Below are 18770 nucleotides of genomic sequence, written 5' to 3'. Positions count from 1 at the left end.
AAACAGTGAGTAAAAAGCTAGTGCCTCAAAGGCATTATAAGCTACAACCACCTAATAGTCTCCAGTCATTCCCGGATTTGCTTTCTAGGTTAAGAACTTATTTGTCATGCTTTGTTCTGGAGTCTGTGTTAGTCCAGGTTGACTAGAGAAAAAAATTCATAGACACTCATATGTGTATAATAAAGAGGTTTATTTACAAAAGCAATTGAACATTGAGAAACATCTCAGCCCAGTCCAGATCAAGTCCATATGTCAAATATTAGCACATATATCTGATATCAATCTATAAAGTCCTCTTCAGATTCATGAAACACATGTAATACAGGAATGTATGTATGCTGAATACAGGAAGATCACAGGCCAGTGGGTTGGAAGTCTTATGGATCCAGTGGTGCTGCTAGCATCTCAGCGCTGGCAGGGGTCTCCACATGGTTCCTTCCGCTCCGAAATGCTAACTACCTCAGGATAGGGTCATGTGGGGTCTCCTCAGAAATGTCTTGCAGGGAGTGAGCCTTGTCAATAAAGAGTCTCCAAGGGGATGGGCAGAGAGAGTGTCTTTTGTCCCCCACAAAAAAACACTGGAGTTCCCAGAATCCTCAGGAGAAGCCTACACAGAGGCTTCATTCGCTATGACCTGATTGACAGGTAAACTCCACCCCTCTACTCATAATCCTCTAAAATTGACAACAGATTATATAACTACCACAGAATCCAAGAGAACAAACATATAACATTCCTAACATAGAATCTGCCTTTAATTCTAAAAAATGATCATAGATTACTCACTAAAATATCAATTTCATTATATATGGACATATATGTGTCTGAATGTATATAAATCCCCCTTTATAATGATTTGGACTCATCAGTCAATTTCATATTTACATATGCTGTGCCTTTCCCCATGTGTGGTTATTTGTAGACCTTTAGTAATCCTTCCCACCACTTGTCTGTCAGCTTGTTGTGCTGGGGTGGCTTCTGTGTTGTTTTGATGCTGCAATATTGACTGATGAAGATGGGAAGTGCACACAGAGTAATTGTACCAAAAAGAACTAGTCAACATGCTACCATCTCCAGAGGTAGCATGTGAGCAAGAACCAATGGTGCTGAAAGAAGTTCAAGCAGCAGTGAATTGTTCAAGCTGCTCCAAGAGTTGATGGAACACCAATGGCAATGCTTCAACAGCTGATGAAGCACTAGATGCAGTCTCTCATCTATGTCAGGAGATTTGAAAGACAGATACGTGGCCAACTGACTGGAAGAGATCTGTATTTGTTCCCATTCCAAAGAAAGTGACCCAACAGAATGCCCAAATTATAAAACAATATCATTGATATCACACACATAAGTAAAATTTTGAAAATCACCTGACAAGGATTGCAGCAGAACATTAACAGGGAGCTGCCAGAAGTCCAGGCCAGATTCAGAAGATAATATGGAAAAGGGATATCATTGCTGATGTCAGAGGGACCTTGGCTCAAATCAGAGGAAACTAGAATGATGTTTGCTTGTGTTTTATTGATTATGCAAATGTATTCAACTGTGTGGACCATAATAAACTATGACTAACCTTGGGTAGAATAGGATTTCCAGAATATTTCATTGGGCTCCTGTGGAATTTGTACATGGATCAAAGGCAGTTGTGTGAACGGAACAAGGAAATAGTACATGGTTTAAAATCAGGAAAGGTATGTAACAGAGTTGTCTCCTCTCACCATACTTGTTTAATCTCTATGTTGAGCAAACCATCAGAGAAGCTGGCTTATTTGGAGAGGAGTGTGGCATCGGGATTGGAGAAAGGCTTACTAACAACCTGCAATATAAAAATGACACAACCTTGTTTGCTTAAAGTAAAGAGGACTTGAGATCCCTGTTGATGGAGGTCAAGTCTGCAGTGTTCAGTGTGGATTATGACTCAAGGGAAAGACAAAAGTCCTCACACCTGGATCAATAAGTAGCATCATAATAAGGAGAGAAAAGAACAACATTGTCAAGGAGTTTATCTTGCTTGGATCTACAGTAAATGCTCATAGAAGCAATAGTCAAGAGATCAAAAGATTGCATTGGGTAAGTCTGATGCACAAGACCTCTTCAGAGTATTGAAAAGCAAGACTGTTACATAGAGGACTAAGATGCACCTAATCCAGACCATAGCATTTTCCATGGCCTCATATGCTTGTGAAAGTTGGGCATTGCATAAGGAAGACTGATGAAGAATTGATATATTTTAATTGTGGCGCTGGAAAACAATATTGAAATAATGTGGACTGCTGAGGACAAACACATCTCTCTTGGATACGTATGGCCAGAGCGCTCCTTAGTGACAAGGATCACAAGACTTCATCTTAGATGCTTTGGACACATTGGCAGGAGAGACCAGTCCCTGGAGAACATCATGCTTGGTAAAGTGGATGGGGAAGTGAAGAGGCGAAAGCCCTAAAGGATATGGATTGATGTTTGAGTAAATATTTATGAAAGGCGATCACCTGAACTTTCTTCAATGGCACCAGAACGTGGCCTCAAATCGTTTATCTCTGTGATTAGCAGCTAGGTGAAAACTGATTGCTCCACCAACGGTCCTTCGTATCTCATAGGTCTTCCTTGTCCTTCATGGATTTCCTAGCTGTTTTTATGTCTTTTTGTAAATCTGGCACCAGTCATGAAATTATTTGGAAGAGAAGGTGGAGGTTCTCTGCATCATTAAAGAAGAGGTCATTAAGAGAGTTTATCACATAGGATTGTTAGAGACAAATGCACATGCAGTTGTTCAGATGCACCACAGTCATTACTGCATCAGCTCCACCATTGGGAATGGATGCACTGTTAGCTTCTCCAACAATTTTCTCTGGGGTCATAAGACATTAAAGAGAGTCTTTGCTACTTAGAGGTGCTGAGAAAGAGAAACTGTATTTCTGAATCAAGAATTTGTAATTATAAGCTCCAGTATGGAGTAAGACAAAATAAGAAGGAAGAATGAAAGGCTTAGATGTTGTTCTATGGTTGTAAAAAAAAAAAAAGAAATAGATTTAGAAAGTAATTTGTGGGTCCTTACCCTTAATGTTGTTTAGTTTTATTTTAAGAACACCTCCATGATACGATCGCCTAAGACAAACGTGTACATAAGTAAATGTGGCGAAGAAAGCTGATGGTGCCCGGCTATCAAAAGAGATAGTGTCTGGGGTCTTAAAGGCTTGAAGGTGAACAAGCGGCCATCTAGCTCAGAAGCAATAAAGCCCACATGGAAGAAGCACACCAGCCTGTGCGATCACGAGGTGCCAAAGGGACCAGGTATAAGGCATCATGCAAAATATATATATATATATATGTATATATATAACCCCTCATAGAGGGGTTTAGGAGAGGAGATGGGTCAGTCAGTGTGCGATGTAGTACCAATGAAGAACACAGCTTTCCCCCAGATCCTGGATGCTTCCTCCCCCCAACTACCATGATCCAAATTCTATCTTGCAGGACTGGATAGGGCAGAGGTTGTACACTGGTGCATATGGGAGCTGGAAGCACAGGGAATCCAGGGTAGATGATACCTTCAGGACCAGGGGTATGAGGGGTGATGCTGGGAGAGTAGAGGGTGAGTGGGTTGGAAAGGGGGAACTGATTACAAGGATCCACATGTGACCTCCTCCCTGGGAGATGGACGGCAGAGAAGAGGGGGAAGGGAAACTCTGGATAGGGCAAGATATGACAAAATAACGATCTATAAATTATCAAGGGCTCATGAGGGAGGGGGGAGTGGGGAGGGAGGGGAAAAAAAAGAGGACCTGATGCAAAGGGCTTAAGTGGAGAGCAAATGCTTTGAAAATGATTAGGGCCAAGAATGTACAGATGTATGTATATGTATGGATTGTGATAAGAGTTGTATGAGCCACTAATAAAATGTAAAAAAAATTAAATTAAATAATTGAGATCACTTTGAAAAAAAAGAATAGTATTTCAGGTTTCTATATATATTCCTAAGCATACTTGGCACTGTGATATAGACACAAGTTATATAAACAAAGTTTACCACTATTCAAACCACCATTGAGAGAAAGCATGGATGGCTTCTTCCAGAAAGAATTTGAGTCTCAGAAACCCTACAAAGTATGGTTGCAATGAGTTGTAGTCAACTTGATGGCAATGGATTGATACATTACTCTGTCAATTAGCAAATCAGTAATATAATATACTTGAGTCTCCTTAGAGTACCTAATAGATTTGAATTTTTTAGGATCTGATTACTAATATTTTACTTAAATTTTTTTATTGTAAATTGGGTGAAGGCTTGTAAAGCAAATCTATTTTCCATTCAACAATGCTTGCACATGTGTCATGTCATCAATGTCAATCCCTGCAATCAAATCGCTTATTATGCTTCCTTCCGGTTTCTTGTTTCCCTTCCTCCTTCTTCCTAAACCTTCTGAATTTTGTCCTTGGGTAAATTCTGCCTTGTGATCTCATAATATCCTTATTGTAAGACATGTGTACCCCACTCGTGTCATCATTCCCCTTAGAGACTTGTCTCATTTTGGCTGAAAGTTGACCCAAATTTGTGAGTTCATTTTTAGACCTGAAGGCCATTGTCTCTGGGATTCCACCAGTCTCTAGTATACTAGTAGGCCTGAACACTTTTATGATTTTGAGTTTCATTCCACATTTTCTCCCACTCAATCCAGTACCTTCTAATATGATCCCTTTCTGAAGAGTTGGTGGCAGTAGCTGGAAACCATCTATCTCTTCTAGTTTAAGGGTTGTGGAGACTGACAGTTGCCATGGGTTCTTCCTTCAGATAGGGTGTGAGCAATATTTGAACATTAGGTGACTATTCATGAACTTTATGATCCCAGTCACTACTCACCAAACAAGGATGTCTTTATTATTGGGGCCTATATTAGCCAATTGACCTTACTGTCAAGCCTATGATTCTGAATGCCTAGCCTCAGGTACTCAATCTCTCAAAATGGTTGAGTATATATAGGACGTTTTTGAAACTTTTGCTCTTGTGTAATATACCACAGTCATGGAGATATTTACAGCAAAGATAAATACCCATGTACAAGTATCATCTGGAAAACATACGTGTATGTTTGTGAGTATACTCCAGCACTCACACTCATTCCGCCTGTGTTTCCACCCATGCACCTACTCATAGATCCCCATTGAGGGAGGATTATCTACACAGGAGTACTGATTCGTGTGACCTCTAACTCCTTATAGTGGCTTTCCCTAACTCCTTCATTTTTTAAAAAAACTTGTCTTTCTCTTATTTTTTATTTTCTTTACATTTCCCCAAGTTAACACAAGTCTACTCTCTAGTCCAATTAAACTTCCATGTTGTTAAGTTGCTCTGGTGATTTTTACCTTTTAATACAACTTTTAGATTATTATAAACTATAGATGTGGCTCACATATTCTACTGGATGGTGTTTCTCTAGCCTATTGATGTGTTCTGACCTTTCAGTTTAGTCTAGAGCCTGTCAGGTAATATGTTAATAAATATTTGTTGAATAAATAATTAAATATATGCTAACAAATGTCTCATATAAACTAGAATAACCTTCACAAGAGTTGAGTGTATTCTAATAAAAATGTTCCTGATACACTTAAAACAATAAACTTGTATAGGGGAAATTGTCATGGAATCATGAGTCAATAAAGATCTGAAAGAGAAGAGTAACTATAGGGGAACCTAATCAAACTTTTAAACAAACTGCAAAACTTCAAAGATGTAAGAAATATGACATTTGTACCCAAATAGCAATGAAGCAGAACTGAAAGTTCAGAAACAAATAAAATACCAATGTTAATTTGGTATATAATAAAGGTAACATATAAAATTAGTGAGGGCAAGATAAACCATTTGATAATAAGTATTTTTTATCAGTCAACTAATCATTTGTAAGACTGATGGTACAGTACTAATATACACCTTAAGATAAAATTTATTTTTCAAATAGATTAAATTTAAGTACAAATAATGACATTTAAAACTACTATAAGAAAATGTAAATGCATATACACAGGTTTCTACCTCTATACATTAAGCCCTTTCAATCAAATGTAAAGGTGAAAACAATTCTTAAAATATTTTAAGACATTTGCATGGAAAAAATACCATAATTCAAGTGAAAAAGGAAATATAGCTATATGCAACATAAAGGAGTTAATGACTCTAATAAACATGTTAAAGTTGGCAAGCAACACAAAATAATCAGAAATACAAAAAATAAGATATAACTTACAAGTCCATCTTATTAGTAATTAATTGTGAGTTAAGGTTTTGTGTCAACTTGGCTGACACAAAATTTTCTGTGGTTTGAAAGTTAAAGCATAGGATCTCATTTTACGTGGTTTTCAGTTTACTTGGATCTGCAATATTTTTGGAAGTGCCAATCATGAAATCAAATGATGTATGCCACTGGGAAAATCTGACTTTAGAGTGTTAAAGAGCAGAGGTGTTACTTTGAGCATTGAAGTGAGTCTGACTCAAGCCATTATATTTTTAGGTATGTGAAAACTGGACATGGAATAAGAAAGAAGGAAGAAGAACTGATGTGTTTTAATTAGGGCACTGTCAAAAGTATTGGAAGTAGCATCAACTGTCAAAACAAATACATCTGCCTGTGAATAAATACAACCAGGCTGCTCCTTAGACGTGAGGATGGCAAGAATTTATGTCACATATTTTGGCTATGTTATCCGGAGGGTCTAGTTCCTGGAACAGAATATCATTCTTGGTAAAGTCAGTTAAAAAGAGGAATATCCTAAAGGAGATAGATCGACACAGTAGCTTCAACAATTTGCTTAAACATAGCAACAATTGGGAGGATGGTGTAGGGCAAGGTTGTGTTTCATTCTGTCATACATAGGGTTGCTATCAGTTGGGACTCACTCAACTGCACCTAACAACCACAACAATTCCCCAGTGATGAGATCTCATTGAGGCGTTGGTATGTTTTCAATATAAGTAGACACTGTGGAAAAGCTTGCTTGATCATTGCTAGGTCTGCATTTTACATCTAGCTTGCAGACTTCTGGTTCTTTTGGACCTGAGCCAATGGGCTGCCATATTGCTTGCCAATCGTGGGACTCATCAAGGGCTTGCCATCTGACATAAGGACTTTATATCTACTTACCTCTGCAGACATAAACCTGATTGGCCAATTTAAATTCATTCACCTCTGTAGTCAGAGGCCTGTGCTTTTTCAGAGTCCTCACCCACACAAGTCCAGCTAAGCCTCCAGCCTAACATCTGACCCAGAGTCTTGGAATTTGCCCAAACTTAGAATTTGCCTACGTCCACAATCATGGGAGATATTTTCTTGATATAAACTTCACCATCCATATATGCTTCAACCACTTGTCTGTCAGTTTTTCATACTGTAGTGACTTATGTGTGGCTGTGATGCTGGAAGCTATGTCACTGGTATTTCAAATACTAGCTCGTCACCCCAAATGGAGAGGTTTAGCCAAGTTTCCAGACGAAGACCAGACAATGAAGAAGGAACCAGCTACCCACTTAAGATGAATTAGCCATTGAAAACATTAGGCATAGTATCAAACCACCATAAGATATTGAAGACCTGATGAATAGAAGCAGAACATTGTCAGAGGTAGCACTAGCACATAAGCCACTCAGGTCAGAAAGCAGGACTGAGAAACTGCTGCCTTCTCAACGTGAGTGCGCCATCATGAGGTGGATGGAGTAAAGCCTGTGGGAATAGAGCATCTAGGGCTTCCCTTTTCTGAGGGGGCACAACACAATATGAGAAGAAACAGCTGCAAAAATAATAATAAACGGATCATGAAGTATAATCGTAAAAATAATTGGAATTCAAAAATGAAATGGAACACAAAAGTCAATATCTTAGGAGTGAGTGAGGGGAAATAGACTGGTTTTGACCATTTGAAATCAGAAAATCATGTTGTTTACTATGATTGGAATAACAAAATCAAAAGAATGGAATTACTTTTGATGAGGAAAAGCAATTGTTCATCAAAGAGGATATTTCAAGGTCTGTTTTAAAGTATAAAGCGCTCTGTGATAGTATTATATCTATCTGCCTTCAAGGAAATCAGTCAATACAACTGTTATTCAACTTTATGCACCAGTCACCAAAGCTAATGATGAAGAAATTGAAGAATTCTATCAAGAACATCAGTCAGAAATGGAGCAAACATACAATCAAGATACCTTGTTATTATTATTGGCAATTGAAAGGCAAAAGTTGCAAAGAAAAGGGACAGTAGTTGGAAAATATGGTCTTCATGAAGGAAATGAAACTGAAAATTATATGATGGAATTTTGCAAGGCCAATGACTTATTCATAGCAAAAACCTTTTTTCAGCAACATGAATGGCAACTATGTATATGGACTCTCACATGGAATACACAGAAATCAATTGACTACATCTGTGGGAAGAAAACTGGACAAACTCACTATCAACAGCTAAAACCAGGTGAGGGGCTGACTGTGGAACAAGCCAACGATTGCTCATAAGTAACTTCAGGTTGAAGCTAAAGAAAATTAAAACCAGTCCATGAGAGCCAAAATATGACCTTGAGTTTATCTCACCTGGATTTAGAGAACATCTCAAGAACAGATTTGCTGCATTGAACACAATGATATAGACCTGATGGGCTGTTAGAGGGTATCAAGTTTTCATTCATGAAGAAAGAAAAAGGTCATTAAAAAGACAAGAAAGAAAGAAAGAAAGAAAGAAAGAAAGAAAGAAAGAAAGAAAGAAAGACTCAAAGTTAATGTCAGAAGAGCCTTAAAAACTTGCTTTTAATTATAGAGTAGCTAACGCAAATGGAAGAAATAATGAAGCCAAAGAACTGAACAGAGAATTCCAAAGGACACGTTGAGAAGACAAGCTAGAATATAATGAAATGTGAAAAAGGCCTAGAGTTAGAATGCCAAAAATAATAACACCCTCAGAATATCTTAAACTGAGAGAACTAAAGAAAAAATTTCAAGCTTTGAGGTGCAATATTGAAAGACTCAGTATTGAAAAACCACTGTGCTTGGAAAATTGGCTGCACAGACCTCTTTAAAATTTGAAAAGCAAGAATGTTACTTTGGGGACTAAGAGGCACGTGATCCAAGACACGGTATTTCCTATTGCCTCTAATGCATGTGAAAGGTGGACATTGAATAAAGAAGACTGAAGAATCAATGCAGCTGAATTATGGTGAAGAACATGAAAGTACCATGGACTGCCAAAAACAAAGAACTGTGTCTTGGAAAAAGTACAGCCAGAATGCTCCTTAGAGGCAAGGATGAGTAGATGTCCTCTTGTGTTCTTTGGACATGTTGTCTGGAGAGATCAGTCCCTGGAGAAGGACATCATGCTGGGTAAACTGGAAGCACAGTGGGAAAGAGTAAGCCCCCCCACACACACACACACACAAGGAGGTGGACTGACACTGAGGCTGTCACAATGGGCTCACACAATCGTGAGTATAGCAGCAGTTGGCAGTGTTTCGCTCTGTTGTACATAGAGTTGCTGTGAGTCAGAATTGATTCAATAGCACCCAACAACAACGAACAAATACCATGTCTTGGCTCAGGTGTATTTTAGTCCTCAAAGTAACGTGTGTGTGTGTGTGTGTGTGTGTGTGTGTGTGTGTGTGTGTTTGTGTTTGTGTTTGGATGGTGAAAAAGAGGAAGACGCTTGGCTGGAACCAATTTGAAGACCTAGCAACAGTGAGTCCTCTGGTGTACTGGCTACCTGTTGGGCTGACATCTAAAAACGCTAGGCAGTTTGAAACCACCAGTCACTTCGTGAGAGAAAGACAAGGCTTTCTACTCCCATAACCAGTTGCAGTCTCGGAAACTACCCTTTCCTGTAGGGCGGTATGAGACAGCATAGCCTGAATGGGTTTAAGAACAGCAACAGCAAATACGCACACAACATGTAAACTTCACCGGTTTTGCTTCTCTAAAGGATTCAGCTAAGACAATAATCATACCTATGAAAATTAAAATACAATGTTTCAGATCTCCCTTGATCAATTATTGGGCTGTCAAAGAGAAGAGTTCAAAAGAAAAACACCTCAGTATTTATTCTTGTTGATACTGAAAATAAATTGGTTCCTTTATGTTGTTAGCCGCAATGGAGTATAGTCCCACCCATAGCTAGCCAATGCACAACAGAACAAAACTCCGCTCGGTCCTGTGACAGCCTCATAATTGTTCCTAGGCCTGAGCCCATTTTTGCAACCACTGGATCAGTCCATTTTGTTGAGGCCCTTCCTATTTTTCACTGCCCTCCACTCTACTACAGCATGATGGCCTTCAGGAACTGGTCTCTCCTGATGACATGCCCACAGTGTGTAAGGCAGAACCGTGTTACCCATGCCTCTAAGGAGCATGCAGGCCAAATTTCTTCCAAAGCATATTGTTCGTCCTTTTAGCAGTCCATGGTATTTCAATATATTTTGTCAACATCACAATTCAAAGGTATCTGTTTTCTTCTGTCTTCCTTATTTAACATCAACTTTCACATTCAAATGAGGTAATTGAAAAATACCATGGCTTTGCTGTTAGGTGTAAAATTACTAGAAACATTCTGATGTGCAATTGTAAGTAATTTATTTAATTCAGAAATTCTTTGGAAAATATTCCCCAATCATATGATGAATTTATAAACACAATATTATTTATAATAGAAAAAATTAAAAATAAGTAAAATGCAAAAATGTAGGTTATACTTGAGTAACTTATGCATCTATAAAATGGAATCCTCCCTAACAGTGACAAACAATGCAGACATTCTATATAGAACAAGATGCACCATTTTCATGAATTGCTAACTGCTAAAAATAGTTCTACAAAACATATATCTCCTATAATCTTACTTTAAAGATATCTGCATTTCAGTGATATACATTGAAAATAGGTTAGAAAACCCTATCCCAAAATGATAAAAGTGGTTATCTACATTGGTCTAATGGTTAACCTGTTCCTGCTTTTTAAAATTTCTGTCTCTTCTGTAAAACATGATTTCTCTTATAAATTCAATTAAAATTATGAAGATATTCATTTTCATAACACGACAGAAAGTTTTGTTCAGATGCTAAGTTTATACTTTGGTACATGTCTGTATCATATTTGTTTATTTACTCTCTTGCACTGAATCCAAGAATTTCCACAGCATATAAAGATGAGACTGTTCTGGTCTATTTAAGATTTATAATCTCAGAAACCATAAGGGGAAGTTTTCCTCTGTCCTAAAGAGTCACTATGAGTTGGAATCAATTTGATGGCAGTGGGTTTTTTTGTTTTTTGGATTATGGTGGCTAAGTGAACTCTACTACTTTGTTCTAGCAGGAGAGATTGGTACAAGTTCATTGATTTTTTTTTACAAATCATTTTCTTGGGGGCTAATACAACTCTTATTACAATCCATACATACATTTATTGTGTCAAGCACATTTGTACATTTGTTGCCATCATCATTCTCAGAGCGTTTTCTTTCTACTTGAGCCCTTGGTATCAGCTCATTTTTCCCCTCCCTCATGAATCCTTGATAATTTACAAATTGTTACTATTTTGTCATATCTTACACTGTCCGATGTCTCCCTTTACACACCTTTCTGTTGTCCATGCCCCAGCAAGGAGATTATATGTAGATCCTTGTAGTCAGTTCCTGCTTTCTACCACACCTTCCTCCACCCTCCCAATATCACCACTCTCACCACTGGTCCTGAAGAGATCATCTGTCCCGGATTCCCTGTGTTTCCAGTTCCTATCTGTACTAGTGTACATTCTTTGGTCTAGCCAGATTTTTAAGGTAGACTTGGGATCATGATACTGGGCGGGGGGTGGGTGGGAGGGAGAAAGCATTTAAAAACTAGAGGAAAGTTGTATGTTTCTTTGTTGCTACACTGCACCCTGACTAGCTTGTCTCCTCCCTGCGACCTTTCTATAAGGGGATGTCCAATTGTCTAGAGATGGGCTTTGGGTCCCCAATCTGCACACCCCCTTATTCACAATAATATGATTTTTTTGTTCCTTGATGCCTGATACCTGATTCCTTCGACACCTTGTGATCACACAGACTGGTGTGCTTCCTCCATGTGGGCTTTGTTGCTTCTGAGCTAGATGTCTGCTTGTTTGCCTCCAAGCCTTTAAGACCCCAGACGCTATATTTTTGATAGCGGGGCACCATCAGTCTTCTTTACCACATTTGCTTATGCACCCATTTGTCTTCAGGGATCATGTGGGGAAGGTGAGCATCATGAAATGCCAGTTTAATGGAACAAAGTGTTCTTGCACTGAAGGAGTAACAAGTTCATTGATCTTAAAACAGCAAAAGCTTCACTCATTCGACCAGTTCCTTATTTATTTTTTATTTAAAATTTTGATTGGTTCAACCTATGAACTATGTTGTTGGCTGCTTTTTTCTTCTTCCTACTCCAAGTTAAAAAAATGACATTCAGTGGATTAAATGATTTCCCCCAAAAAGCAGCAACAACATGAGGATTCAAACCCACTTGCTTTCTTTATAACTATAACATGTTATTGTTCCATACAGCCTCCTGTGCCTATCATTGAAAGGCATAGCCTTTAACTATCAAGAAGGGAAAAAATGTTTTTAATGTGACTAATTTGAAATTATAAATAGTTAATTCATTAAAATATTTTTTAACTTTTATTTTCATAACAGTCCATAGGAGAAAGGAAAAGGATTTTTTAAAACTCTCTAAAGAGACTTTTTCTGAAACCTACTGCTTACCATACTCATGATTAAAATTTTTTTTCAATTACTGGGCAAGTAAAATCAGCATAAATATACTGTGAAATCTACTGATTTATATGTATTACAGATGGCATACTAGAATGAAAATACCAAATTATGGGGGAAATATATGTGATACAGTGTAGCAAAGTAAACCACTGATCTAATTCACTTTGTGTTGTTCAAATGTAATGGAAATTACCATTATCTTTTAAAGTGATAACATGCCTTGTATTTTAAAAGCTGAGAGGAAAGGTGGAAATGGTCTAAAATATCTGTGAATGAAAGGTTTCCAGCTATATCTTTGATAAAGGCATAATTCAGCATAACAGTCTTCTAATTCTGAATGAGCTTTTGAATATGTTGAATCCAAGCTTGCAGCAATACCATGCTTTATTATCAAGATGCCTAAAAATCTTTAAATAAAGAACGTCATTATCAAGATGTCCAATCAATTTACTTCTATTATGGATCATGCTGTTTTATTATTGGCTTTCTGCAATCAACATTCAACTAATGGACTCAAATGTCCATGATATGTATGTTGATCCAAACCCATTTATGTGAAGACCCTTCACAGAAATCACTAAGCAGGTGATCTCGTTGATCTATTGCTGTCTTGTTTTGAAGTGCAACACCTAAATCCTCTGGGTTAACGCCAAATAGAGATATTTCTAGTAAGAAATATACATTTTCATTACTAACTGGGTTTGGCATATGATTTCACAAAGAGCTACACATCTGTTTTCTTGATTGTGTCTTAAATTATTTGTCAATGCAAGGTCAATGGTGATTCCTCTGAAGCCCATCAGCTACGGGAATGGCCATGAGCTGTTGCAATGTCAACTAATTATAAGTAATCTCATTCATCTTTTTTATGGTTGTGAAAGCATATTGACATACAGACCCACGATTCTGCATACCACTTTTTATGAGTTACAAATGTTTGTTTCCATCGAAATATTTTAGAAATATTGAAAGAGAAAAAAACCACACAATTACTACTCTAGCACAATAGTTGTTTGTGTTTTATATTGTCTCATCTTAGTTTAGTGGGAGAAACATGAGACTTTCTATTCCTGTAAAATTTTGGAGCCCAGGAAACCTACTAGGCAGTTCTATTCTGTGCTATAGAGAGTCTCTCTGAGTCTAAATCATTTAGATGGGAGTGGATTTATATTTTGGTTTTTTTGTGTGTGGAATTTTTGTTAAGGCCTCTTTGTAAAGTGTATTTTATTTTTTAAATATGGGTCTTGTGTTAGTCTGTGTACTTTAGAGAAACTAGTTCACAGAAACTCGTGTATAAGACAGAGTTTTATATAAAGGTTAAGTGAACATCAAGAAAACATCCCAACCCAGTGCTGTCCAAGCCCACAAGTCCAACATTAACCCTTATGTCCAACACCAGTCCACAAAGTCCTCCTCCATCTCAAAAAAACACATACTATGATGCCAACTGTGGGAGGAAAACCGAGTCAGTGAATGTGTAAGATCTGAGCACTGGCAGGGGTCTCCACACGGGTGCTCCAGCACCCAGGGCTGTATCGGGGTAGGTCCATGTGACTTCTCCTCAGGGATGTCTTGCAGGAACTGAGTCTTGCCAGCAAATTTAGGGAACTGGCTAAGGCAGCTGCACCCTGGTCCGACCAGAAAGCAAGAGACCCAAGAACTAGAAAGGTGAGGCACACCGAGCCATTTATCGCTCCACTCTTAAATTAACCCTACATGTGTTTATCGGCCAGGTCGTAATATTTGCACCGTTTGGCCTTTAGGTATAATTGAATGCATCATAATACTAGGTTTGTATCACTCACTAGTGTTAGTTCAAAAATGGTCATAATTATTTTTATTTCATTAATTTGTAATAAGATAAAACTCTTCACAAATACTGGATCCTTGACATCAGAAAGTATTCCCATATGCAAGGGAACAATCACTCAAAAATTTCTTTTGCTAAAATTATTTGTGCTCCTGAAAAGCATATCTTTGATGTCTGACCCTATCAAAATTAGCATCGACATATAATTGTTTAGAATTTACTTTTTTGTTTAATAATTTCATTACTAAATTTTACTCATATTGTCTGTCACTCTATGTCACTCACTTTGATTTCTATATAATTTGCCACTGTGAATATGCCCTATTGCTTACTCCTCTATTTTCCATAGGACAGACATTTGGGTTGCCTTCCTCTTAGTCGTCATAATTATTTACCAATTTTTTTTCAAAACAATAACACTTTTCTTATCAATTCTTCTCTCAATTCTTGTAGGATTTATAACATTACTCTTACAATATAAAGGGACTTCAGAAATTTTCCGGTGGAATGAAATGGAAAGATAATGGTAACTTTCCATGAACTTTTTTGAAGTCTCCTCATATAGTGCTTGAAAATGTTTTTCTCTTTGTTGGCTTTGATTTTCATGAGGAGTGATTATTCCTTGCTGATATACTCCATTGGATTTATTACTCAAAATATGTTCTCACTGCTATCAAGTCAATGCTGACTCACAAGAAGCCCTCTATGGGTTTCTGAAGGCCTAGTCTTTCTCCCAGGAGTTGCTGGTAGTTTCAAACTGTGAACCATACATATCACAACCCAACAAGCAACCACTATTGAAAGGACCACCAGGGGTCCTCTCAAAATATAGTAGGCAGTGCTATGTTGTTAATATGGACACATACCTATGTCTAATCTGTTACAAATCTTATTCATTCTACCTTCAAAGTGGTTCCTTACCACTCCTCTAAATCGAATTAATAGTAATTAATTTGGCTATCTCATTCTTATCACATGCCTTTTTCTTGTTCCTATGTTCAATAATTTGATTAATCGGCATTTGTATCATATTTTAGTACATGTAATGTACATTGCTATGCTTGCAAAATTACTTTATATAGATTTCTGTCACAACCTTGTAACGTTATTTAGGCAATTAAATTATGAACCCAGGTCATTATATGAAAATTGGCATTATAGAAAAACAGAGGATGATCATGTTAAATCACAAAATGGCAGAGGACTACATCACCATATAACTCCCAAATCACATCATTATATAATTTCCAGGTCACTGAGAATCATGGTCCAGATAAGTTGACACATAACCTTGATCATCAAAATCAGTGTTATTCTCAACTCCCATCTCAATGCAAGATGAGTTGTGTTGGGAGTTGCATTATGTCATTAATGTGAAAATTAGTTGGAGAGTAGATTTATTATTGTAATAAATGTCAGATGATGAGAGAGTTGATAAGTGAGGAGTCAGTGTAGTAATACAGAGTACCCTGCCTCCACCAAACTCACACAGCATTAGATACCCACCAGGCACTCACAATACATAGCTACTCTCATCTCAAATACCACAAATACAAACAAACAAAAAAATCGTTGCTCAATCAGACCTATTCCTAACCAAGGAAACATGTATTTAACACTTTCTCTTGATGACTGAAATAGGCCTGGCCCTATTCTTTCACACCCTCAAGCTTCATCTGAATTATCTGATGATGACTCTGGTCATTTTCATTTAACCCACTCTCCTATACACACTTTCTAGTGCTTGCTGTGCTGTACATAAATGTACCCTAAGTGGTTCACACTGTGTACCCACATACTGGACAAGTTTGTAAAACAAATTCACATTTTGGCATATTCTTTCTGATCTTAACATGGACAAATTAGTAAGTTTTATTAAATATGGATGTGCCCATATGTAATCTATAGTTCTTTTTCCTCTCCTTCTAAGAGAGAAATTTCTGTAGCTATGGAAAGTTGAATTTTTGTAGATTTATCAGATAAAATATTCTTCATCTCTTCCTCAGTAACTGGCCTATGACACACACCATTTAGTAGTAAAGATCTTCACTGTATGCATTTTCAGCAATATAGGTTGATTCTTTTGCACAAAAATGGAAGGTGAGTATTCTAACACGCTCCTCTCAATGGTAAGCAGACTCTACTTCAACACTTAATGCATTTCCTCAAGGACTTTTCTATACTTTAGAAACAAGGGCAGAAAGCAGTTGGTAGATGTGCAGTGTGACTTACAGAAAGCTGAAATAAATAACTTGCTGTCAACCAGGCAATCCCTTGTTCAGAACCTTCACCTTCTAACTCTTCTTTCGCTCTCACATTATGAAGGATCTACTTTTTTTCTTTCTCACCACACTGGAGGTTGCGGGGTGAGCTTAGCCAACATTTGATAATGAGCTGTTATCTCTTATGTATCATGATATATAAACCCTTCATGTCAAGGCTAAGCAAGAGACTGTCAGGCAAAGAAATTCACTTCTTTGAAATTCCACCCACAAACATCACAACAGGAAATTCAGATTGTTTAAAACTGCTAAATTCTGTCAGACTGAAACTTTTTAACCAATCAAGTGAGTTAGAATGTGAATTTTTAATCATTGGTTTTGATCCTAAAACACATTTTTTCCTGTTGAAATTAGGTTTCATATACCAGAAAAGGTATTTAATGCTTAATGGGCTTAAACAAATGTGTAACATTTTAACTTCAACAAAACTAACACTCTCTCCATGGGAGAAAACACATTAGGCTTCCGACTTTCACACCAGGACTGGTTTAGAAGCAGAGGTGACTGCTTCCGACAGTGGCAGCAGATGCACGAAGGAAAGGTCAAGAGTAGAACCTAGATGAGAAGTGGTTTCCAAGTCAATATCTTAATTCCATATGAGCATTTCTATAAGATAGATGGCATTCTTCCTTACTTTTCTATATGATAAATGACCCTGTTCTCTCTACTTCAAGGAACTCAGGCAATCCTCAGACTCTCTGGATTGAAAAAGAATAAGGAGCTCCTTCCAAACAAGTGGCTATCCAAGTGCAGACCATCTCTCATTCCACGTGAAGACCTGAGTGATATGCAAAAAAGTACAAGTGTATCAAAGAGTAAAGACAAAGCACACAATCCCGTAACGGAAGGAAGGGCAATTAACGATGAAGAAAACTTTTGGCTGGTCAAGACCATAATCTACATAAGGATTATCTTCATTTGCAGAAAACACACCACCAGTAAACATTATAAGGAGGAAAACAAAAAGAAGCATGAGCAATCGTCAAGGCATGCCTTTAATATTTAATTGAGAAAATCTGCTTTGATCCCTGGTCTTTAAACATCTAACAGGAAGATGACGAATTAAATAATTTCTCAATGTATGTTCAGCGTCACAATACTATGTTATGGTGCAGGCAGGCATCAACAATGCATTTCTAGAGAAGAGGCAAACAAGAAGAGGAATATAGCAGAGGTCTGGTGTGAAAGAGAGGATACAGAAAAGGAAGTGGCCCTGGGAGCCGGACCGGAGCCCAGTCAAAAGAAATGAGATCAAAGTATATAGGAGGACTTAGAAACAAGATAAAGGTTGCCCTTATTAAAAAGTCATGCTCCTTTAAACTGCTGCCAACAGCTTCCGAAGTGGGCTGTCACCAAGAATCAAAGTATTGAACGAAATCACTTTAACCATCTTCTTGTCTCAGGTCAAGATTTATCCTGGAGGATCATGGGGACAGCAAACCACATCATTTTGTGGCATAGCAGAGATTGAAAATTTATTTATGCTCTTCCCCCGCCAGCCCCCGCCCCCCCCCCCCTTTGGATCGATCCTTCCTTTTTAAATTCTTCAGACCTCACCAAGGACTATTACCCCGCTGTTGGCAGGAGCTCTCCAGTCTGTTCTCTCCGTGATCCTATGTTCAAAACAGCATGAAACACTGCCTTGTCCTGCACCATCCTCACAATTGTTTGATTTGAGCCTATCATTTCCACCACTATGTCAATCCACCTTTCCGGGGGGGCTTCTAAACTCTGACATTCTACAAAGAATAATGTTCTTCTTCAGGGCATCGTCTCTTCCGGCAAACGTGGTTGTACTTTTCCAGGATAAATTTGTTTGTTCTTCTGACTGTCCAAGTACTCTCTATAGTCTTCTCAAGCATCACAGAGGAAAGGCAGGTTCAAAGGGAAATTCTCCTATTCACGGTCCAGCGTTCCCGTACTCA

This window comes from Tenrec ecaudatus, chromosome 2, assembly GCF_050624435.1.
Source record: "Tenrec ecaudatus isolate mTenEca1 chromosome 2, mTenEca1.hap1, whole genome shotgun sequence".
Lineage (NCBI taxonomy): Eukaryota > Metazoa > Chordata > Mammalia > Afrosoricida > Tenrecidae > Tenrec > Tenrec ecaudatus.
This window is presented reverse-complemented; position numbering follows the sequence as displayed.